Source organism: Heterodontus francisci, unplaced genomic scaffold (assembly GCF_036365525.1).
Source record: "Heterodontus francisci isolate sHetFra1 unplaced genomic scaffold, sHetFra1.hap1 HAP1_SCAFFOLD_92, whole genome shotgun sequence".
Taxonomy (NCBI): Eukaryota; Metazoa; Chordata; class Chondrichthyes; order Heterodontiformes; family Heterodontidae; genus Heterodontus; species Heterodontus francisci.
The window spans coordinates 4,371,364-4,395,793 of NW_027141473.1; the positions used below are offsets into that span (position 1 = coordinate 4,371,364).

Genomic DNA, 24,430 nt, shown 5'->3' on the forward strand with positions numbered 1-24,430 from the left:
TCTTCCGACTTGTGGCTGTTCAGTTTTCAATCCGTTAACACCCTATCTGTGCTAATGCTGTATATTTCAACACACCATTAACATATTGTTTGCCTTTGCTCCATGACCTTCAGGTTGGTTATTCTCTGTGAGCTTGCCCTATCTACACCTTCTCCTTTCTTATCTCTTGCTCCACCTCCGCGTTACTTGATTAAAACCTTTCAAATGTTTAATATTTGCCAGTTCCGAAGAAGGGTTACTGATGTGAAACTTTAACTCTGCTTGTCTCTCCACAGATGCTGCCAGACCTGCTGAGTATTCCCAGCATTTCTTGTTTTTATTATCTAAGATTTTAGTACAAGAATAAAACCCTTGTAACAGCAATCATAGGGCCAGCAGCTCAATAGTATCTGCAATTCCTTCGGGAACAATGGAACTTCCAGGACTACACCAGTTCTGGGAACAGGACTTCACTAGGGTTCGGGCTTCAGGTATGTCTGGTGGGGTAGCCGTGATCAGTCGGGGACGAAGGGTCACAGCTGGTGACCCATAGTTCACATAAGTGTGGCAGGGTCACCTGGGCCCGTAAGGAAACGTGGGTCACTGCCCATCGCTGGAAACCAGGTCCCCAAGTAAGTGATATGGGGTAGCTTCGGTCAGTCATGAACCGGAGGCCATTGTTGGTACGATACCAGCCCTGGGACCAGGAGCAGTCTTGGAGTCCCAGTGCCCAGGTAACTGTGGTAGAGTCGCCGGTTCAAGTCCAGTAACCCCTGGAAGGTAGGTCAGAGTGATTGTTGAGTGAGGGAGTGTTTAGCATAGAAGCGGTCTTTGCTGCCGTGTGTCCACCCATGGGTCACAGATTACCCACGGAGGAAGCCTCCCCAGATCCTATCCAGAGGCTGTATTGCTTTACTGGGCGGCCTGAACAAGTAGCGGGGCTCCCACCAACCGCTCGTGCGGTTTAATTGGCTTTAATTGGCTTCTTGACAGCAAGGTCGTCATATTCGCCATTTTATGGGCCCCTCCACCTTCTATCCCATCTCCTGTGGGCCCAGTAAATTCCACACAGGTTTTAAATTAAATATTCATGGTTGGATTTCGAAATATAATCAGAAAACAGGGATTTCAGCTGGAAAGAGCGGTGGATTGAGCAGCTAATAAAACAAGAGTAACTATTTCATGACTAATAGCTTTATAATATATCAGCTCCCCACGATTTACTGATGTGGACATCAACACAAATTATGAGGTATTTTATCAACATTGTGGTGAATGGCCGTTTTCTGAACTGGTGAGAAGTATACAGTACTGATCTGCATGGTTCAGCACCAGGACCACTGCTGTTTCTGACATACATTAAACACATAGACTTCGGGATTCAGGCAAAACATTTCAAAATGTGCAGAAGTCATGAAGGGTGTAAGTGCAGTGAAGATCGTTACATAATTCAACAGGGCATGGACAGGGGTTGTGGAATGGGCAGAATCACAGAAATCTTATCTCGCAGAAGGATGTAATTCGGTCCATCGTGCCCGTACTGGCTCTCTGAAATAGCATTCCCAGAAACAATAATATTTCCACAGCGCCTTTAATGTATTGCAGCCTACCAAGGTGCATTGCATGCGAAAATAAGAGATTGACTCACATAAGAATATTGTAGGTAAGATGGGTGAAGGGGCTAAGTTTTAAGCAGTGTTTTCAAAGGCAGACAGCGTGGTACAGAGTTGTGGAGAGGGTATCACAGAGCTTATGGGCCAGGCAACTGCAGGTACCGCCACCAATGGTGAAGATTATAAAATCGGAGTAGCACAAGAGGACAGTATTGGATGAGCTTGCGGGGTTGTGGGCCGGGGGTGATTACAGAGTTAAGGAGCTGGAGCTCTGTAAGAGGCGGGGCTCACAGCGCCAAGATGAACACCACCTCAGGCTTTTCATGCCAAACCCTCCCCGCCCCCAATGCCGAGTGATCCTGCGTTTTCTTTGTATAGATGTCCCGAGCCAGACTCCCTGTCTCTTTAAAAATGAGGGCCTGCCTCGAAGAGCCACCGGCCCAGCACAGGGCCAGCGGCTCAACAGTAGCAGCATTGTCACTGGCAGCGATGGCCACTGGTGAGATCCCAGCGGCGGCGGTAAGGAGCCCTTAAGCTGATCTTAATATGCCACTTAAAGGCTTCAAATGGATTCTGGGGAGGAAGGAAGTCAACGAGATGGTGACGAGCCGTTTGCACCCGCCAACTGTCGCAATTCTACAGGCCCCCGCCTCAGATATTGACTCAGGAGTGTCCAAAAAAGCCAGCCCAGGGAGTGCTGATACCATAGAGGAATTTGAAAAAAAGAAAGACATTTTAAAATCAAGGCATTTGTTAATGACTAGTCATTGTAGGTGAGTGAGCACAGGACAGATAGGTGAAGGGGAGCAGCTGTGAGTTGGTTAAGACGTCAGAAGCAGAGTTTTTTGATGAACTGATGTTTACTGATAGTAGAATGTGGGAGATGCGCAGGAGGGCATTGAATGGTCAAGTCCAGAGGTAACACATGCATGAATGAGGGATTTCAGCGGAGGAGCTGAGATATGGGCAGAGTGGAGTGATGTTACAGAGGTGGAATAAGCCATTTTAGTGAAGGTGTGTATATGTGGTCGGAAGCTCATCTCAGGGTCAAACAGCACACGATCCAGGGCTTCAGTTACGTGGAGAGATTGGAAAAGCTGAGATTTTTCTCTTTCGAGCGGTGCATGTTAGGGGGAGATTTAATATAGAAGGTCAAAATCGTGAAGGGTTTTGATGAGGTAATTAAAGCAAAACTGCACGCAGTGCCAGAAAGTTCCACTTTGAGAAGACACAGATTGACGGTATTTGGCAAAGAACCAAAGGGGGAGTGAGGAGAAATTTCTTATACAGTGAGATGTTGGGACCTGCAATTCATTGCCTGGAAAAAGGGTGGAAGCAGATTCAATAATACCTTTCAAAAGTGATTGTAATAAATATATGAAAAGAAAAAAAATGTAGGCGTCTAGGAAAACAGGAGGGGATTGAAACTAATTAGATAGCTCTTTCAAAGAGACAGCACTGACACTCTATGTCTCTATGACACAATAGGCCAAATAGTCTCCTTCTGTGATGCATCCATCTCTGATTCTATGAACAAGAGAGAGAGAGAGAGAGACAGAGGTGAAAGAGAGGGAGGAAAATAGAGACAGAGAGTAACAGAAGTTTGCAGCAATTTTCAGGCACAGGGATTTTGATACGTGATCTGTCTGCGCCTATACTGTTGAGGCAAGCAGCATACAAACTCGTGCTGCTTCCTCATTTCTGCCTGCACTCTTAGCAGGGCCGAACTGCAAGGCTGGCCCACGATTCAGCGAGCTTCCAACTCTGACGATACAGCATTTACACCAAAGACCAAATCATTCTCTGATTCTATAAGCGAGAGAGAGCATGGAGAGAGAGAGAGATTTGTGCTGCTTTTTGAACGTCGGGTTGGCAATTTCTGATCTGCCTGTGCCCGTTCCTGTTGAGGCAGGTGACACACAAACTTCATGCTGCCTCCTCATTTCCATGAATTCTACGTGCCGCCCAGCGTGACCCGTGCTTCTGTCTGTCTGCACGCTTACCAGTGGCTTAACTGTGTGTGCGGTTGGCTCGTGTTTCAGCCAGGATCAAGCTCTTAAAGGTAGTCAGTCCCTCTTGTCGGGAAGCTGCACTGAAACACAGGAGGCTGCTGCTGCTGACTGTGAATGATGCAAATGTAGAAAAGGTTCAATGAATACCTGTGCAAATACAGGGCTCTTCGGTTTATGGGTGAGGCACTGGAGGCCTTTGTCATGGACGTTGACAGAAGGAGAGAGGCAATGTTTCTGGGCAGGGGCAGAGGCCCTCAAGCAACGCTCTCCAAAGGGAATGGGAACAGGTGGCGAAGGCCCTCAATGCAAGATGTCTGGTCCAGAGGACCTGGCAGCAGTGCCAGAAGATTAATGAGGTCACACGGGTGGTCAATGTCAGTGATTGTATCTCCACCCATCAACAGTCCCTCACACTCAAGACGCACTTCTAACATTCATATGTTTCACATTGCCATCACAGAGCTTCCACTGTTGCCATCCTCTCACGGACATCTCACTGCCTCCACATACCGCCAGCTATTCAGTTATAGCAGGCACAGCACGCAAACACAGTGCAACACAATCACTGGTATCCTGCAACAAAAACAAGAAATGCAGGAATCACTCAGCAGGTCTGTCAGCATCTGTGGGAAGAGAAGCAGAGTTAACGTTTCGGGTCACTGACCCGAAACGTTAAATCTGCTTCTCATTCCACAGATGCTGCCAGACCTGCTGAGTGATTCCAGCATTTCTTGTTTTTGTTTCAGATTTCCAGCAGCCGCAGTATTTTGCTTTTATTTTACTGGTATCCTGCTCTGTGTTTTGCAGAACAAGGTGGCCCATCGTCGCTGGGAGCAGCAGTTAACTGGCGGGGGCCAGACATACCTTCATTCACTTAGCCTGAGGGAGGAGATGATTCTCCGCATTATGGGGCCGGCTGTGACTGAGCGAATATGGGCCAGAGTCACTGAGAGCATTCAGGATGATACTATGTTCCTGTTTTATGCTCCTTAGCTCCCACCACCCCTCATCCTGTTGCCTGGGATGATGTACAAGCTGCAGTTGTTGGGACCATGGATCTCCTGCTTTCCATCTCACCCCTAATCGCTCGAACCAATCGGTCCCTTCTGATTTTATACTTTCCAAAGTTGGCCAAAACATCTGACTTTCCAGTCACCGGACCTCCAGGCCACAGAGAGAGAACAACTGTGTAACAGTAATGATGAAACATGGTCACTTGGTCTGACATTCCCAAACACCAGATCAAACACTTGCACTGCATGTACCTCAGGGAGTGAGAAATGTGTATGTTACACAGGACTCTGATCGGCAATCTGATGGGGCAGCTTACAGGGAAATGCTCGTAAGAATGTATCCTGATATGCTTTTTGCAATGGCAGGCCTCTCAGGAAGTCTTAGATTAGATTAGAGATACAGCACTGAAACAGGCCCTTCGGCCCACCGAGTCTGCACCGAACATCAACCACCCATTTAGACTAATCCTACATTCCCAACAAACATCCCCACTTGTCCCTATATTTCCGACCACCTACCTATACTGGTGACAATTTATAATGGCCAATTTACCTGTCAACCTGCAAGTCTTTTGGCTTGTGGGAGGAAACCGGAGCACCCGGAGAAAACCCACACAGACACAGGGAGAACTTGCAAACTCCACACAGACAGTACCCGGAATCGAACCCGGGTCCCTGGAGCTGTGAGGCTGCGGTGCTAACCACTGCAGATATGTAGCAGATGAATGCTTGGCCTCGGAGATGGTGGAGGAGGCAAGGCTTTAGTATCATCCATCACTGGGTCTGTTTCTGGCGAAAGTGGGACCTGTACAAGTCGGACGGTTTCCACCTGAACCTGAACGGGACCAAAGTCCTTGCAGGGAGGTGGCGGAGCAGGGGGATGGGATATAGAGTGGAGGTACAATTTGCGGTCATTCACAGCCAAATATAGAAGAGAAACTAAGTCAGTCTGGAAGACAGAGCAAATGTTGAGTTGTTAAGGCACACACGAATAATGCAAGGCTGGATTACTTCTATTTTAAGGCAAGGAGTCTTAAAAGTAAGGCAAATCAATTGAGGACGTTGATTAACACATGGCAATATGATATTTTGCTATCAGGGAGAGACGGTTGAGGGAAGGGCAGGACTGGCAGCTGAATATTCCAGGGTATAGAATCTTCAGGTGGAACGGGGTGGGCTGGGGGTGGGGGTGTAAAATAGGAGGTGGCATTGCATTGTTGGTCAAGGAGTCAATTACTGCAGAAAGGAGGGATGATATCTTCGAAGGTTACTCAAATGAGGCCATATGGGTAGAAGACAAAAACAAATAGGGCCATCACTTTGCAGGGATTGTACTGCAGGCCTCCAAACAGGCAGGGAGAGATAGAGGAGCAGATATGTAGGCAAATCGCAGAGAGGTGTAAAAATAATTGGGTACTGATAGTAGGGGATTTCAACTTCCCCAATATCAACTGGGATAGTCTTAGTGTAAAAGGCTCAAAGCGGGCGGAATTCCACCTCTTTGCTCTCCGAAGGAGAGTTTTTTGAATCAGCACGTAGAATGACCGACAAGAGAAGGGGCCCAATCTCAGCAAATGAAGCCGGACAAGTGGCAGAAGTGTCAGTTGGGACGCATTTTTGGGATAGTGAACAAACCTCTTTAAGATTTAAGGTAGTTATGGTAAAGGACAAAGATAGACCGGAAATAAAGGTCCTGAATTGTGGGAAGGCCGATTTCAATATGATAAAACAGGATCTGGACAAAATGGAGCAGCTACTTGCAGGAAACTCGACATCAGACAAGTCATTTAAAAATAAAATAGTGATAATTCAGGGCCAACATGTTCCCGTAAAGGTTAAAGGTGGCACTAATAAGTCCATGGAACCCTGGATGTCAAGGGATATAGGGGATTAGATGAGGGGAAAAAGAGGCTTATGGCATATTCAGAGGGCTGAAAAGAGCAGAGGCCCGAGAGGAATATAGCAAGTGTAAGGGGGTACTGAATGAAGTAATTAGGAGAGCGAAGATGAGGCATGAAAAAACACCAGTGGGCAAGACAAAGGAAAATCCCAAGGAATTTCATAAGTATGTAAAGGGTAAGAGGATACCGAGGGAAAGGGTTGGGCCTATTAAGGGGCAAAGTGGCAATCTGTGTGTGGAGCTGGAGGACGTCGGTGAGGTTTTAAAGGATTACTTTTCATCTGTGTTCACTATGAAGATGGACGATATAGGTGTAGAGGTCAGGGTGGGGGATTGTGATATACGTGAACAAATTAGATTTGAAAGGGCGGTGGTATTACCAGTTTTAGCGGGCTTAAAATGGTTAAATCCCCAGGCCCAGATTAGAAGTATCCCAGGCTGCTATGTATCAGGCAAGCGAGGAGACAGCAAGGGCTATGGAAAAAAATCAAGTCCTCTCTGGCCATAGGATAAGTGCCAGTGTACTGGAGGACAGCGAATGTGGTACCATTATTCAAGAAGGGTATCAGGGATCAGCCAGGTAATGACATACCAGTGAGACTAACATGAGTGATCGGGAATCGATTGGGAAAACAGTTCTGAGGGACAGGATTAATCTCAAGTTGGAGAGGCAAGGATTAATCAAGGATATTTAGCATGGCTTTGTTAGGGTGAGATCATGTATAACCAATTTGATTGATTTTTTTGAGGAGGTGACGAGGTGTGTCGATAAGGGTATGACAGTTGATGCAGCCGACATGGACTTCAGTAAGGCTTTTGATAAGGTTCCGCATGGGAGATTGGTCAAGAATGTAAGAGCCCATGGGATCCAGGGCAATTTGACAAATTGGATCCAAAATTGGCTTAGTGGCAGGAGGCAGAGGGTAATGGTTGACGGTTGTTTTGGTGATTGGATACCTGTGACCAGTGGTGTTCTGCAGGAATCGCTGCTGGGACCCTTGCTGTTTTAAGTGTCCATTTAATGATTTAAATATGAATATCGGAGGTATGATCAGTAATTTCGCAGATGACACGGAAATTGATGGTGTCGCAAACAGCGAGGAGGAAAGACTAAGGTTACAGGACGATATAGATGGGCTGGTAAGATGGGCAGAGCAGTGGAAAATGCAATTCAAGCATGAGAATGTGATGTGATGCATTCTGGGAGGACGAACAAGGCAAGGGAATACACAATGAATGGTCGGACCATAAGAAATACAGAGGGTCAGAGGGAATTTGATGTATTTGTCCATAGATCACTGAAGGCAGCAGCACAGGTATATAAGGTGGTTAGGAAGGCCTGGAAGTGAGCAGAACGACATGGCACTATGCTAGATGGGAAATCTAGGCAAGTTAGGAGTAGTCACTTTGTTGAGCTCTGATGAAATGATTTAATGATTTAAAGCTTGAGAAACTGCAATGAAATAGTTAAAAGTAAAGGCTGAGAGTGTAATATCGTATAAACTTACAGGCACTGGTAATTGCAAGGACATTTGTTCATTCATGACTTGATTGTGTAACTCCTTGTGGTTTGGAACAAATGGATTCCTGTGAGACATGCTGGCCATCCCTGTCTGAGTGATGATAAGGAATGAAAGGCCACACTATCACTGTATACTGTTGCTGCTTGGTGTTAGTTCATGATGTGACTTGATAGAGATTACAGGATCCCAGGACTTATGACAATTGTGGGAAGCAAAAGCAGTATCTGTGGGAATCAAAATCAGTATCTTGTTTCTAACTCTTCTTCCTTTGCTAATTGTCTTAATGTCTGTTTTCTTTTAATCTTGCTGGTACAAAACGATATTTTATTAGTAACAAGTATGTATTGAGAATGGAGTGTATTGTAACCTCAATAACAGATGTACTGCATGTCACCACGTGGGTGAAGTCGAATTGTACCGCACTGATTGGTTAAACAAGGAGGTGCAGCATGAATCTTAATGTATAAACAGTAGTACCTGTATCACAAACTTCACTTACTCTGGGGGGGGGGGGGGGGGGGGACCCGACAGACTCTGGTGGAGTCAGTGCCGCTGTTCTCAGAGTAAGTCCGCTGGCGACTGCGCAAATAAAGTAATCGATTTTACCTACACATCCGACTCGGTATATTTACTGAACCAGACTGAAGGCAAAAAGAACTCAGATTTACATTTTGGTGTCAGAAGTGGGATTTCAACAGACGACCGCCGATCATCAGCGAAATCAGAATCAGACTAGTAGAGGACGGAGAGAGAGGAAATGGGCCCCCGACGTGAGTAGTTGATGTGTGACTACGCCGGTTTTCCCCTGTCTCGTAGTCCGATAAAAGTTTGATCACTCGCTTATGGTCAGGTAAGATCGTCTGGACGAGATCAATGATCAGTCTGGTGGATTAGAAAAGATAAGGGTCAGTCGAAGTAGGTACGACTGAGGTTAAGGTTAAAGTAGGTCGTATTAAGCTACGGCTGAAGGTTGATTAAAGTCAGTGTCGTTTTAGAACGACTGACGCTCAGGTTCAGTCTGTTTCTTTAGAGGACGGCTGATGGGGACTGAGGTAGAATTAAAGTAGGTTGTATTGACTACGACTGAAGGGTGATTAAAGTCAGTGTCGTTTTAGAACGGCTGACACTCAGGTTTAGTCTGTTTCTTTAGAGGACGGCCGATGGGGACTGAGGTAGAATTAAAGTAGGTCGTATTGACTACGACTGAAGGTTAAAGTCGGTCGCGACTGAAGGTTATGCGAGGTTGTTTTAGAACGACTGAGATTATGGTTTTATTTTTTTATTGTGAGTAACTGTTTAGATAATTTGTAAGTAATAATAGTTTGTAATAATAGTTGTAATTATAGTTTGTGATAATAGTTGTGAATATGGGAAACTGTTTAGATAATCCAAGTGATCCATCCTGCCCATTACAAGTACTGTGTGATAAATATCCGGAGAAAGGGAAAGACTTCAGACAATTATCGGCAGCCTTAAATAAGAAATTAATAGACCAATGGCCCTTAGGGGGGACAAAAGATTTGGAAGTGACTAAAAAAAACCCAAGAAAAAATCTGGAAACAAAATAAAGGCAATAGGGCCAAAGAATTAATTGGATTATGGATACAATATTGTCAGGAGAAAAAAAATAGAATCCTCCTATCAAGTTGGCACGAAAACGCCCTCAAATTAGGAATACCGATTAGTGAAGGGGGAAACCAAAAGACTCTAAAAATTCCCTGTCCCATGTTCGTCTCCTTGTGTGTGGTTCGTCCTTTGTTTGTGTTACTGTGTCTATTCGTTTTCTTGTGTCATTTGTTTTCTTTCGTTTTAATGCTGCTTGATTCATAGAAAAGAACTAGGGTTTGAGAAAGTAGAGGAAGAATGGGCTTGACGGCTTGTAAGGAGGAAGGGTTGCCCCCGGGGACAAGTAAATCATGTCCTCTGGAGAAAGGCGACCCACGTCCGTTTGCCCCCTTGAGAAAGACGCAGAAGCGCCACGGTAACTATGTGTTTTAAAGATAGGTATGTTTTTGAGTAAAAACAAGTTACTGTGTCTTTGTTCTGTACAACTTGTGTTCTGTAAAACTGACTGTCGTTAACTCTTTGTTGTCTGGCCTTAATGATGAGAGAATGAGTCTGTTACTTTTTCTATTTTTACAAGTGTATATTTTGTGGGAACCTTGAGTCATGTTTTGGTTGTGAATTAGTTGAATCTGTGTGTGTTCCTTGACATCGGGACAAGGGAATTTTGAAAGAGATTTGGTATTTTGAATTCGTAACCCATTACAGAAATCAATTTTCAAAGTTGTTTGGTATTGAATGAGTGTGAAAAGTGATTGTTGAGTGTGTTCATTTCGATTTAGTGTTGTGCACCCAGGAATGGGATATAAAATTGAATTATATTTTAAGTTAAAATTTTATTTTGATTTTAAAAGCTGGTTTTGCAACTGTGAAAAGGCAATGAACAATTTTCTAAGAGATAAGCTTCAGCCTTGAAGGTCTGAAGATGTTTGGCAGAAATCCAATTTGAAGTTTACAACTCCTGCTTTAATTGGAGTTCCAGTTTAAAATCTGTTCTAGTTTTTTTGGAGTTTAAATTAAAGACATGTTTTACTGACTGTTTTAAGTAGCAAATGTTAGGAATTGGATATTGGTCTAATGGAGAGAAGGATAAACAAAGGAGATATAGGAAAGAAGAAGCTGATGTTAAATATTTTGTGTTAAGAATGTTAAATAACTTTTACTTTAGTTTTTGGTTTTATTACAGTCATTTGAAAAGGCGCCTGAAGAACAAGAAAATGACGTAATTTACCTATCTTTTAAAATAAGCACGTGCTATGCTGTTCTGTGTGTAGTTAATAAGTAGTATAAGTTAATAAGTCTGAATTGAATTAATACTATTAAGGTTAATTGACCTGTTTAAGTTGAAGAACAGGAAATTTCATTTGTTGCCACAATGAACTTTCAAGTTTATTATTTCATGTTTTGGAGGAGTCTTCGGTTCCGGACAGAGGACTCACTCATATAACATTGGCAGTTTTGATTTTAAATATTATTGCAGTGAATTGGAATTTGGAATCATCTTTGTTAAAAAAAATCATCCTTGGATTAGAAACCTCTTATAAAAGATGCCAAAAAAATCAGTTTGGAAACAATTGAAGTTTAATCTAAAATGCTGTCTATCCTGATGGAGATGGTTTCCTTTGAAGTTGATAATGTTACTAAAGATTTTGTTGTTTGAAAATCCTAAGGATAAAAAAAAACATTTAAAAAGGTGTTTAGTTCTTTTCCATTAAAAAAAGGGTTACGTAAAGCGACGCAGCGGAGAATGCTTTGCTCCGCCCCCTTGGAGACAAGCAAGAAATTAACCCTGCTGCAACCATCCTTATCAATGAGACAAAGTGCTTGAGAAGGAGAGATAGTTGCAAGCACTTCTGTCTTTAACGTACAAAACGTACAACCAAGTATGGGCATAAGAAATTGGAATCGATAAACTAAATTAAATTGATATGAGTGGTTATTTAAAGCATTCAAAGGGAAATTTACTGTTATTTGAATTTGGAATAATCTGAGATGTCAAAAATCCAGTTTAATTTGGCAAGTTATTTAAGGAATTAAAATGTCATCGAAGGTAAAAAAAAAACATAAACAATATACACTAATGTCTGGAATCAAATGGGAATGTTTGATTTCTGTTTTAAGGAATTATTAATATTAATTGTAAAGGTTCTCCAGGGCTCAAAATGAAATAGAATTATAATTAATGGGAATTGGCAATCAGATCTGGCTGATGCAAGCGCTAATAAAGGAATTCTGGGGATAAACAAATATTGAAATAAACAGCTAATTTCCAAGAAGCCTCGAATTTTACAGTGAATATCAGGAAAGTGTAGATAAGACTAGCAATTGATAGTTTTCTCTTGGAGCTATGAGTTTTTAAGAGAGCTACATTTGAAAGTCTGGCCATAACCAGAGACATCAGGACCCTGCAGGGGGAGGTAAGCAAAGATCTCAGATAGACACCACCAGCCGCCCCCCTTTTTCATCACCGCTGATATTTGATCTTTTGATAAGATCACCTGAGAGTTCAGAATATGTGGCATGACAGTGGAATACCAGTATAAGTGTGCAGATGTGATTTGTTATTTTGAAAGCAGTGGAAGCATTTGTGGCATTTTCAACTTCAAAGGCGAGCAACCCTAAGGATACCAAAAGGATTGAAAAAAAAATAGATTAAAATGGAGTGTGGTTTTTTTCCGATCACAGAAGGAAAAGGTTTTGTAACGTGACGCAGCTGAGACGATTTTGCTCCACCCCTTGAAAAAAAAGCCCCGCTGCAGCTGCTGTTTTTCCATTTAATCCACCACACAATTTTGCATTGCTGAGAGTAAAATTTATACATATTGGACATTGTTAAATTTTAAATTTCTAAATTGACAGATAGAATTGGACAAATTAACCCATTGGGTTCAGGGGCAGAGCCACAGTGGATTCTTTGTGGGTTGTTTTTAAGCAGGTGACGGCAGGCCATGTGAGAAATAAATGCCACGGCAAAAGATCCAGCAGCTTTGAGAATTTAAGACCTTAATTGCAGACATCAAATATCGCAGCATCTTTATCAATGAGACAATTTTCAGCATCTGCAGTATTTTGCTTTTATTTTAGTGGACAATTTAATCTACCAGGTGTGTCAGCTTTTGACAGCAAAGGCCCTCAAGGGACCTTTTGTGTCAAAATCATTGGGGGGGTGAACAAGGGAAAGAGCCAACAATCAAACCAGCATTCAAAATTTATCAAACGGACAACAAGCTCCAATCACCCCGATTACCCCCACATTTTAATTACTAACAAGTAAGGTTACGACCCAACAGCCACAAGTGACTGGTCTCGCTTGCCCAGCCTTGACTACAGAATGGACTTGCGATAATAAAAACTAATAAAATTGTATATGATAACATAAAACTTGAGTTGGTACTGGTAATATTGAATATCTCAGATATCCAGCTACCTGGCTGGTGCCCTAAGAACCGAGAGTTGTACAAGGTTACTGTAACAATTGCTGAAACAGGGGTTTGGTAATGAGGGAATAATAAAGTTAAAGAGACATAAACATAGCTTAGTGAATAACGCAGCCACTGTCCTTAATACGGGAACTTCAATTGTCAATACTATAGATTTTGAAAATGTGGACCAGAATGTTAGAACACTTAGTCAGCTACTAAAGGATATTTTGTAAAAGAAACAAAAAGGACAGAGTGGTGTAGCTAAAGTAGGAAAGACTTGATGAATACGGTAACAGGAAGGGTGATGAGACTGCCAAGGTATGACGTAGCAGGTAGTGAGGAAATAGGACCCGTAAGAGAAAGAGTTAAAGATTTGTGAAGGAGCTGTGCAGACAACTGCATAAGGTGAGGCAGGAGGTTCTATCGAAACATGATAGAGGAACAGACAAAGGTGCCTGTTGTGGGAGACAAAGTAATGGTAAAGGGAAGGGCCGATAGAAATACATGGTACCAACTAAAAAAATATATAATCAAGGGAATAATGGTAGTATTAATAGGCATTTGGACTATTATTAGATGGGTTACTAATCGGCCAAGGATTGTGGGGAACGAATCCTGAGTACAACGGGACCATATAGATAATTTCAAAAGAGTAGAGATGATAAGAATATAAATTAACTCCTGGATTCCCCAGGACATGTTCGGTCCCCACAGGTAGACATGTATCCCTCATCGGGGGATACTCACAACATGGACAAGTACTAACACCTGGTGACCACCAGGGCAGTGTGTTTAAATTACAGATATAACCACTAGTGGCGTATGGCAAAGAACCGGACTGCAGTGGCTGTGGGGCCTGATACTAATATCCGGAGAGGAAGAACAAAGACCCGGTAATGGATGCACAACGGATTAATGAAAGGAATATTGATATGCACTATATGAACTATGGGGCATTGCACAACATGTTGGATGGGAAGTGTGTACGGTGTTCCACAGATGACCGTGCTAACTGCGTGATCAGACAGAAAGGGGAAGGGGTAACTGAGAGCTGTGTCTTTGGAATTATTTGTGCCCCTCCCATTGGGCAACAGATGATAAGGAAAGTTGAAAGGAACATGGATGTATGTGGGTACATCGAGCCCAGGGGAAGCGTTGTATGATAATGTTAAACATGAGATTGTGCCTGCCCTGGACAATATCTCAAATGCCGGGATATTGTACGGAACAGGCAAGAAATATAATAGTGTATTAAGTAAGATTGTAATGCAGCAGGCTGCTGATGCCATGGGTGCCACCAGATTTAGAGGCCAGGATCAGCTTTATAGAACAAAGAGTGGGATAGTTAATGACGTTGCTACCAGATTCAATACCGGTGCCTCCATAGTAAAATACAGTTAATACTGGCCACAATATGGGGCATACTAGCTTGCCATTCATACAGGCGCTATGTGCAGCGAAGGAGGATGAAAACCAGAGCAAAGGCAAGGGAGACAATTTCTCTACCTAGAAATATTATTTTAGTAACCAGTAACATATAATATTAGTGAACAGTGACATTTCAAATAATGAGAGTGTTTGTAGTACATACAGTTTGTGAATGTTAGAACAAATTCGAGAAAATTCGAGGCAAATTGATGCAAGACAGGTGCCAGTTTGGATCAATGACACCCAGTTGGAATACTTAACTAGTCACACACATGATAAAATTACCAGGTGCCAAATCAGAAAACTTAAAGTATGGAAAGATCAGGAATGTGTAAATACAGGATCTATGAGTATTGGAGTAGTGTTGGGAATACCTGTAATTCTGAGAGATAAGTTAGGGATGCAATTATACAAAGTAGAAAATACAGGAGTGATAAGTGGAAAGATTACATAAAATACAATGATATTTTACCCTATGTTATGGAAATTGGAAAAGAAAAAGAGGTAATTGGAACAATATTGTCCATTGTCTGAGTGTAGTCTGGAAAACCAGGTGGTCATACATCCTCATCCTAAATATAAAACGGCAGAATCAAAATGTGGGTTTAATGCCACTGTAAATTACACCATGGAGACTAGGAAAGCATTGTCAGAGCTAACCCATGTGGCCTATATGGGAAAGGGGAGATATTGCTTAACCACCACAGCGAAGGAGTACCAATATGGACATAAACAGACTTGGCCGGTGAGCAACAGTACATTTTGGTTCATCCCACAAATGCCAACCCGAGTAGGGAAGATGGAGTTGGTACAGATACATAAGCAAAAGACAGAAACAATAACTGTGACAGAAAGTATTAAGGAGGATTTGACTATTCAGCCATTGCCCACACGCTTGGGTAAAGAGAGACAGCAGCTAGAAGTCATTGCTGTAGTGTAATACAATTTGGAACAATAGTCGAAGATGCAACAAGATGAGATTGACAAGATAAATGATTCTACCTGGCAGGATGGCAGGAGGACTTATGGAACTGGGGGTCAGACGTGCAGATACACCCCTGGTTTAGAATTATCTCCCATGTCCTGATAGTGGTTTTGGGTATCATGGTGTTATATGTGACCTACTTAAATTGGCAACTTTAGAAATTAATTGGGCGATGTAAGAGGATGTATGAACACAGGTTGGACAGCTACCCGAAAAAGCAATCTGTATTCGAACTTACTCTATAAATGGATAGGCAATTAGTTATGCCACACAAGGGTAAATGTATAACCTATTCATATATTGTTAAAATGAATTAGTGAAAGATCAGTATACTCTAAGAATGAAATTGCGACTGTATTATGTTCGCACAATTGATTGATTATGTAATAGTGATGTTTAAATTGTGCTTTCTTCAATATTACACTGCTTATGCTTTTGCTTTGCAAATGAAATTGTAATTGTACAAGTGTATCACCTTTTATGTTGTAAGAAAGTAGTTGAAGCCCCTGCAAAACTTATGCCTTGACAGAGTTCCCGCAGGCCCCTCTTATGGCACAAGCAGGCAACGTATTGAGTGCGACCCCTCTGGGTGTTGAAGGCTGTTTCCAGACAAATAGAGACCATTAAAGGCACCTAGGTGGGATCAAGGGATTGACTTTTTAAAATGTTTTGAAGAATCGAAGGGGGGACTGTAAGAACAGAATTTAGCTTTTATAATTTTTAAGAACAGAATTACATGGGAACATTTAAGATGAAACAATTAATCAGTCATGTATTGCTAACACGCTAGCTCCAGTGCTGTAGGGAGGGACAGCTTATCAGAAATGACTTCATAACTTCAGGTCTGCAGAGGCAACTTGGCCTTGCAGCTGGTACAGCGAGAGAGCGAGACATTGTACTTCAACAGCACTCTTCTTATCACCCAGACATGACAATCCTAGGGAAAGGCTAGAATGAAAAACATACCGACCAGGCTAATACACGCCCCCTTGTTAGAGGGTGGCTCAGCCTACCCTTCAGATTCAGCAGTTGCTGAGTTTTTTATATTTGCTTTTATATTATACTGTTTAAATGTTATTTGAGTAAATAGATCCATATAATCCTAGTGAATATATATAATCATATATAAGTTGATCAGTAGAGAGAAGGTTATCATAGAATGATAAAAGGGGGGAATGTGGAAGTGAGCAGAACGACATGGCACTATGCTAGATGCGAAATATAGCCAAGTTAGGAGTAGTCACTTTGTTGAGCTCTGATGAAATGATTTAAAGCTTGAGAAACTGCAATGAAATAGTTAAAAGTAAAGGCTGAGAGTGTGAGATCGTATAAACTTACAGGCACTGGTAATTGCAAGGACATTTGTTCATTCATGACTTGATTGTGTAACTCCTTGTGGTTTGGAACAAATGGATTCCTGTGAGACATGCTGGCCATCCCTGTGTGAGTGATGATAAGGAATGAAAGGCCACACTATCACTGTATACTGTTGCTGCTTGGTGTTAGTTCATGATGTGACTTGATAGAGATTACAGGATCCCAGGACTTATGACAATTGTGGGAAGCAAAAGCAGTATCTGTGGGAATCAAAATCAGTATCTTGTTTCTAACTCTTCTTCCTTTGCTAATTGTCTTAATGTCTGTTTTCTTTTAATCTTGCTGGTACAAAACGATATTTTATTAGTAACAAGTATGTATTGAGAATGGAGTGTATTGTAACCTCAATAACAGATGTACTGCATGTCACCACGTGGGTGAAGTCGAATTGTACCGCACTGATTGGTTAAACAAGGAGGTGCAGCATGAATCTTAATGTATAAACAGTAGTACCTGTATCACAAACTTCACTTACTCTGGGGGGGGGGGGGGGGACCCGACAGACTCTGGTGGAGTCAGTGCCGCTGTTCTCAGAGTAAGTCCGCTGGCGACTGCGCAAATAAAGTAATCGATTTTACCTACACATCCGACTCGGTATATTTACTGAACCAGACTGAAGGCAAAAAGAACTCAGATTTACATTTTGGTGTCAGAAGTGGGATTTCAACAGACGACCGCCGATCATCAGCGAAATCAGAATCAGACTAGTAGAGGACGGAGAGAGAGGAAATGGGCCCCCGACGTGAGTAGTTGATGTGTGACTACGCCGGTTTTCCCCTGTCTCGTAGTCCGATAAAAGTTTGATCACTCGCTTATGGTCAGGTAAGATCGTCTGGACGAGATCAATGATCAGTCTGGTGGATTAGAAAAGATAAGGGTCAGTCGAAGTAGGTACGACTGAGGTTAAGGTTAAAGTAGGTCGTATTAAGCTACGGCTGAAGGTTGATTAAAGTCAGTGTCGTTTTAGAACGACTGACGCTCAGGTTCAGTCTGTTTCTTTAGAGGACGGCTGATGGGGACTGAGGTAGAATTAAAGTAGGTTGTATTGACTACGACTGAAGGGTGATTAAAGTCAGTGTCGTTTTAGAACGGCTGACACTCAGGTTTAGTCTGTTTCTTTAGAGGACGGCCGATGGGGACTGAGGTAGAATTAAAGTAGGTCGTATTGACTACGACTGAAGGTTAAAGTCGGTCGCGACTGAAGGTTATGCGAGGTTGTTTTAGAACGACTGAGATTATGGTTTTATTTTTTTATTGTGAGTAACTGTTTAGATAATTTGTAAGTAATAATAGTTTGTAATAATAGTTGTAATTATAGTTTGTGATAATAGTTGTGAATATGGGAAACTGTTTAGATAATCCAAGTGATCCATCCTGCCCATTACAAGTACTGTGTGATAAATATCCGGAGAAAGGGAAAGACTTCAGACAATTATCGGCAGCCTTAAATAAGAAATTAATAGACCAATGGCCCTTAGGGGGGACAAAAGATTTGGAAGTGACTAAAAAAAACCCAAGAAAAAATCTGGAAACAAAATAAAGGCAATAGGGCCAAAGAATTAATTGGATTATGGATACAATATTGTCAGGAGAAAAAAAATAGAATCCTCCTATCAAGTTGGCACGAAAACGCCCTCAAATTAGGAATACCGATTAGTGAAGGGGGAAACCAAAAGACTCTAAAAATTCCCTGTCCCATGTTCGTCTCCTTGTGTGTGGTTCGTCCTTTGTTTGTGTTACTGTGTCTATTCGTTTTCTTGTGTCATTTGTTTTCTTTCGTTTTAATGCTGCTTGATTCATAGAAAAGAACTAGGGTTTGAGAAAGTAGAGGAAGAATGGGCTTGACGGCTTGTAAGGAGGAAGGGTTGCCCCCGGGGACAAGTAAATCATGTCCTCTGGAGAAAGGCGACCCACGTCCGTTTGCCCCCTTGAGAAAGACGCAGAAGCGCCACGGTAACTATGTGTTTTAAAGATAGGTATGTTTTTGAGTAAAAACAAGTTACTGTGTCTTTGTTCTGTACAACTTGTGTTCTGTAAAACTGACTGTCGTTAACTCTTTGTTGTCTGGCCTTAATGATGAGAGAATGAGTCTGTTACTTTTTCTATTTTTACAAGTGTATATTTTGTGGGAACCTTGAGTCATGTTTTGGTTGTGAATTAGTTGAATCTGTGTGTGTTCCTTGACATCGGGACAAGGGAATTTTGAAAGAGATTTGGTATTTTGAATTCGTAACCCATTACAGAAATCAATTTTCAAAGTTGTTTGGTATTGAATGAGTGTGAAAAGTGATTGTTGAGTGTGTTCATTTCGATTTAGTGTTGTGCACCCAGGAATGGGATATAAAATTGAATTATATTTTAAGTTAAAATTTTATTTTGATTTTAAAAGCTGGTTTTGCAACTGTGAAAAGGCAATGAACAATTTTCTAAGAGATAAGCTTCAGCCTTGAAGGTCTGAAGATGTTTGGCAGAAATCCAATTTGAAGTTTACAACTCCTGCTTTAATTGGAGTTCCAGTTTAAAATCTGTTCTAGTTTTTTTGGAGTTTAAATTAAAGACATGTTTTACTGACTGTTTTAAGTAGCAAATGTTAGGAATTGGATATTGGTCTAATGGAGAGAAGGATAAACAAAGGAGATATAGGAAAGAAGAAGCTGATGTTAAATATTTTGTGTTAAGAATGTTAAATAACTTTTACTTTAGTTTTTGGTTTTATTACAGTCATTTGAAAAGGCGCCTGAAGAACAAGAAAATGACGTAATTTACCTATCTTTTAAAATAAGCACGTGCTATGCTGTTCTGTGTGTAGTTAATAAGTAGTATAAGTTAATAAGTCTGAATTGAATTAATACTATTAAGGTTAATTGACCTGTTTAAGTTGAAGAACAGGAAATTTCATTTGTTGCCACAATGAACTTTCAAGTTTATTATTTCATGTTTTGGAGGAGTCTTCGGTTCCGGACAGAGGACTCACTCATATAACATTGGCAGTTTTGATTTTAAATATTATTGCAGTGAATTGGAATTTGGAATCATCTTTGTTAAAAAAAATCATCCTTGGATTAGAAACCTCTTATAAAAGATGCCAAAAAAATCAGTTTGGAAACAATTGAAGTTTAATCTAAAATGCTGTCTATCCTGATGGAGATGGTTTCCTTTGAAGTTGATAATGTTACTAAAGATTTTGTTGTTTGAAAATCCTAAGGATAAAAAAAAACATTTAAAAAGGTGTTTAGTTCTTTTCCATTAAAAAAAGGGTTACGTAAAGCGACGCAGCGGAGAATGCTTTGCTCCGCCCCCTTGGAGACAAGCAAGAAATTAACCCTGCTGCAACCATCCTTATCAATGAGACAAAGTGCTTGAGAAGGAGAGATAGTTGCAAGCACTTCTGTCTTTAACGTACAAAACGTACAACCAAGTATGGGCATAAGAAATTGGAATCGATAAACTAAATTAAATTGATATGAGTGGTTATTTAAAGCATTCAAAGGGAAATTTACTGTTATTTGAATTTGGAATAATCTGAGATGTCAAAAATCCAGTTTAATTTGGCAAGTTATTTAAGGAATTAAAATGTCATCGAAGGTAAAAAAAAAACATAAACAATATACACTAATGTCTGGAATCAAATGGGAATGTTTGATTTCTGTTTTAAGGAATTATTAATATTAATTGTAAAGGTTCTCCAGGGCTCAAAATGAAATAGAATTATAATTAATGGGAATTGGCAATCAGATCTGGCTGATGCAAGCGCTAATAAAGGAATTCTGGGGATAAACAAATATTGAAATAAACAGCTAATTTCCAAGAAGCCTCGAATTTTACAGTGAATATCAGGAAAGTGTAGATAAGACTAGCAATTGATAGTTTTCTCTTGGAGCTATGAGTTTTTAAGAGAGCTACATTTGAAAGTCTGGCCATAACCAGAGACATCAGGACCCTGCAGGGGGAGGTAAGCAAAGATCTCAGATAGACACCACCAGCCGCCCCCCTTTTTCATCACCGCTGATATTTGATCTTTTGATAAGATCACCTGAGAGTTCAGAATATGTGGCATGACAGTGGAATACCAGTATAAGTGTGCAGATGTGATTTGTTATTTTGAAAGCAGTGGAAGCATTTGTGGCATTTTCAACTTCAAAGGCGAGCAACCCTAAGGATACCAAAAGGATTGAAAAAAAAATAGATTAAAATGGAGTGTGGTTTTTTTCCGATCACAGAAGGAAAAGGTTTTGTAACGTGACGCAGCTGAGACGATTTTGCTCCACCCCTTGAAAAAAAAGCCCCGCTGCAGCTGCTGTTTTTCCATTTAATCCACCACACAATTTTGCATTGCTGAGAGTAAAATTTATACATATTGGACATTGTTAAATTTTAAATTTCTAAATTGACAGATAGAATTGGACAAATTAACCCATTGGGTTCAGGGGCAGAGCCACAGTGGATTCTTTGTGGGTTGTTTTTAAGCAGGTGACGGCAGGCCATGTGAGAAATAAATGCCACGGCAAAAGATCCAGCAGCTTTGAGAATTTAAGACCTTAATTGCAGACATCAAATATCGCAGCATCTTTATCAATGAGACAATTTTCAGCATCTGCAGTATTTTGCTTTTATTTTAGTGGACAATTTAATCTACCAGGTGTGTCAGCTTTTGACAGCAAAGGCCCTCAAGGGACCTTTTGTGTCAAAATCATTGGGGGGGTGAACAAGGGAAAGAGCCAACAATCAAACCAGCATTCAAAATTTATCAAACGGACAACAAGCTCCAATCACCCCGATTACCCCCACATTTTAATTACTAACAAGTAAGGTTACGACCCAACAGCCACAAGTGACTGGTCTCGCTTGCCCAGCCTTGACTACAGAATGGACTTGCGATAATAAAAACTAATAAAATTGTATATGATAACATAAAACTTGAGTTGGTACTGGTAATATTGAATATCTCAGATATCCAGCTACCTGGCTGGTGCCCTAAGAACCGAGAGTTGTACAAGGTTACTGTAACAATTGCTGAAACAGGGGTTTGGTAATGAGGGAATAATAAAGTTAAAGAGACATAAACATAGCTTAGTGAATAACGCAGCCACTGTCCTTAATACGGGAACTTCAATTGTCAATACTATAGATTTTGAAAATGTGGACCAGAATGTTAGAACACTTAGTCAGCTACTAAAGGATATTTTGTAAAAGAAACAAAAAGGACAGAGTGGTGTAGCTAAAGTAGGAAAGACTTGATGAATACGGTAACAGGAAGGGTGATGAGACTGCCAAGGTATGACGTAGCAGGTAGTGAGGAAATAGGACCCGTAAGAGAAAGAGTTAAAGATTTGTGAAGGAGCTGTGCAGACAACTGCATAAGGTGAGGCAGGAGGTTCTATCGAAACATGATAGAGGAACAGACAAAGGTGCCTGTTGTGGGAGACAAAGTAATGGTAAAGGGAAGGGCCGATAGAAATACATGGTACCAACTAAAAAAATATATAATCAAGGGAATAATGGTAGTATTAATAGGCATTTGGACTATTATTAGATGGGTTACTAATCGGCCAAGGATTGTGGGGAACGAATCCTGAGTACAACGGGACCATATAGATAATTTCAAAAGAGTAGAGATGATAAGAATATAAATTAACTCCTGGATTCCCCAGGACATGTTCGGTCCCCACAGGTAGACATGTATCCCTCATCGGGGGATACTCACAACATGGACAAGTACTAACACCTGGTGACCACCAGGGCAGTGTGTTTAAATTACAGATATAACCACTAGTGGCGTATGGCAAAGAACCGGACTGCAGTGGCTGTGGGGCCTGATACTAATATCCGGAGAGGAAGAACAAAGACCCGGTAATGGATGCACAACGGATTAATGAAAGGAATATTGATATGCACTATATGAACTATGGGGCATTGCACAACATGTTGGATGGGAAGTGTGTACGGTGTTCCACAGATGACCGTGCTAACTGCGTGATCAGACAGAAAGGGGAAGGGGTAACTGAGAGCTGTGTCTTTGGAATTGGGCAAACAGATGATAAGGAAAGTTGAAAGGAACATGGATGTGTGTGGGTACATCGAGCCCAGGGGAAGCGTTGTATGATAATGTTAAACATGAGATTGTGCCTGCCCTGGACAATATCTCAAATGCCGGGATATTGTACGGAACAGGCAAGAAATATAATAGTGTATTAAGTAAGATTGTAATGCAGCAGGCTGCTGATGCCATGGGTGCCACCAGATTTAGAGGCCAGGATCAGCTTTATAGAACAAAGAGTGGGATAGTTAATGACGTTGCTACCAGATTCAATACCGGTGCCTCCATAGTAAAATACAGTTAATACTGGCCACAATATGGGGCATACTAGCTTGCCATTCATACAGGCGCTATGTGCAGCGAAGGAGGATGAAAACCAGAGCAAAGGCAAGGGAGACAATTTCTCTACCTAGAAATATTATTTTAGTAACCAGTAACATATAATATTAGTGAACAGTGACATTTCAAATAATGAGAGTGTTTGTAGTACATACAGTTTGTGAATGTTAGAACAAATTCGAGAAAATTCGAGGCAAATTGATGCAAGACAGGTGCCAGTTTGGATCAATGACACCCAGTTGGAATACTTAACTAGTCACACACATGATAAAATTACCAGGTGCCAAATCAGAAAACTTAAAGTATGGAAAGATCAGGAATGTGTAAATACAGGATCTATGAGTATTGGAGTAGTGTTGGGAATACCTGTAATTCTGAGAGATAAGTTAGGGATGCAATTATACAAAGTAGAAAATACAGGAGTGATAAGTGGAAAGATTACATAAAATACAATGATATTTTACCCTATGTTATGGAAATTGAAAAAGAAAAAGAGGTAATTGGAACAATATTGTCCATTGTCTGAGTGTAGTCTGGAAAACCAGGTGGTCATACATCCTCATCCTAAATATAAAACGGCAGAATCAAAATGTGGGTTTAATGCCACTGTAAATTACACCATGGAGACTAGGAAAGCATTGTCAGAGCTAACCCATGTGGCCTATATGGGAAAGGGGAGATATTGCTTAACCACCACAGCGAAGGAGTACCAATATGGACATAAACAGACTTGGCCGGTGAGCAACAGTACATTTTGGTTCATCCCACAAATGCCAACCCGAGTAGGGAAGATGGAGTTGGTACAGATACATAAGCAAAAGACAGAAACAATAACTGTGACAGAAAGTATTAAGGAGGATTTGACTATTCAGCCATTGCCCACACGCTTGGGTAAAGAGAGACAGCAGCTAGAAGTCATTGCTGTAGTGTAATACAATTTGGAACAATAGTCGAAGATGCAACAAGATGAGATTGACAAGATAAATGATTCTACCTGGCAGGATGGCAGGAGGACTTATGGAACTGGGGGTCAGACGTGCAGATACACCCCTGGTTTAGAATTATCTCCCATGTCCTGATAGTGGTTTTGGGTATCATGGTGTTATATGTGACCTACTTAAATTGGCAACTTTAGAAATTAATTGGGCGATGTAAGAGGATGTATGAACACAGGTTGGACAGCTACCCGAAAAAGCAATCTGTATTCGAACTTACTCTATAAATGGATAGGCAATTAGT

At 41.2% G+C, this 24,430-nt stretch overlaps 1 protein-coding gene and 2 long non-coding RNA genes across 3 annotated transcripts in view; 2 read left to right on the top strand and 1 right to left on the bottom strand.

Annotated features, from left to right (window-relative positions):
• Positions 1 to 24,430, bottom strand: part of LOC137363806 (probable G-protein coupled receptor 139) — a 36,518-nt gene that overhangs the window by 3,429 nt on the left and 8,659 nt on the right. The window lies entirely within an intron of this gene.
• LOC137363808 (uncharacterized) lies at positions 8,564 to 13,921 on the top strand. Its single transcript, XR_010972825.1, has 3 exons — positions 8,564 to 8,603; positions 10,790 to 10,825; positions 13,808 to 13,921. It is a non-coding gene; the product is annotated as an uncharacterized lncRNA (long non-coding RNA).
• On the top strand, positions 17,311 to 22,668 carry LOC137363807 (uncharacterized). The gene is made up of 3 exons (XR_010972824.1): positions 17,311 to 17,350; positions 19,537 to 19,572; positions 22,555 to 22,668. It is a non-coding gene; the product is annotated as an uncharacterized lncRNA (long non-coding RNA).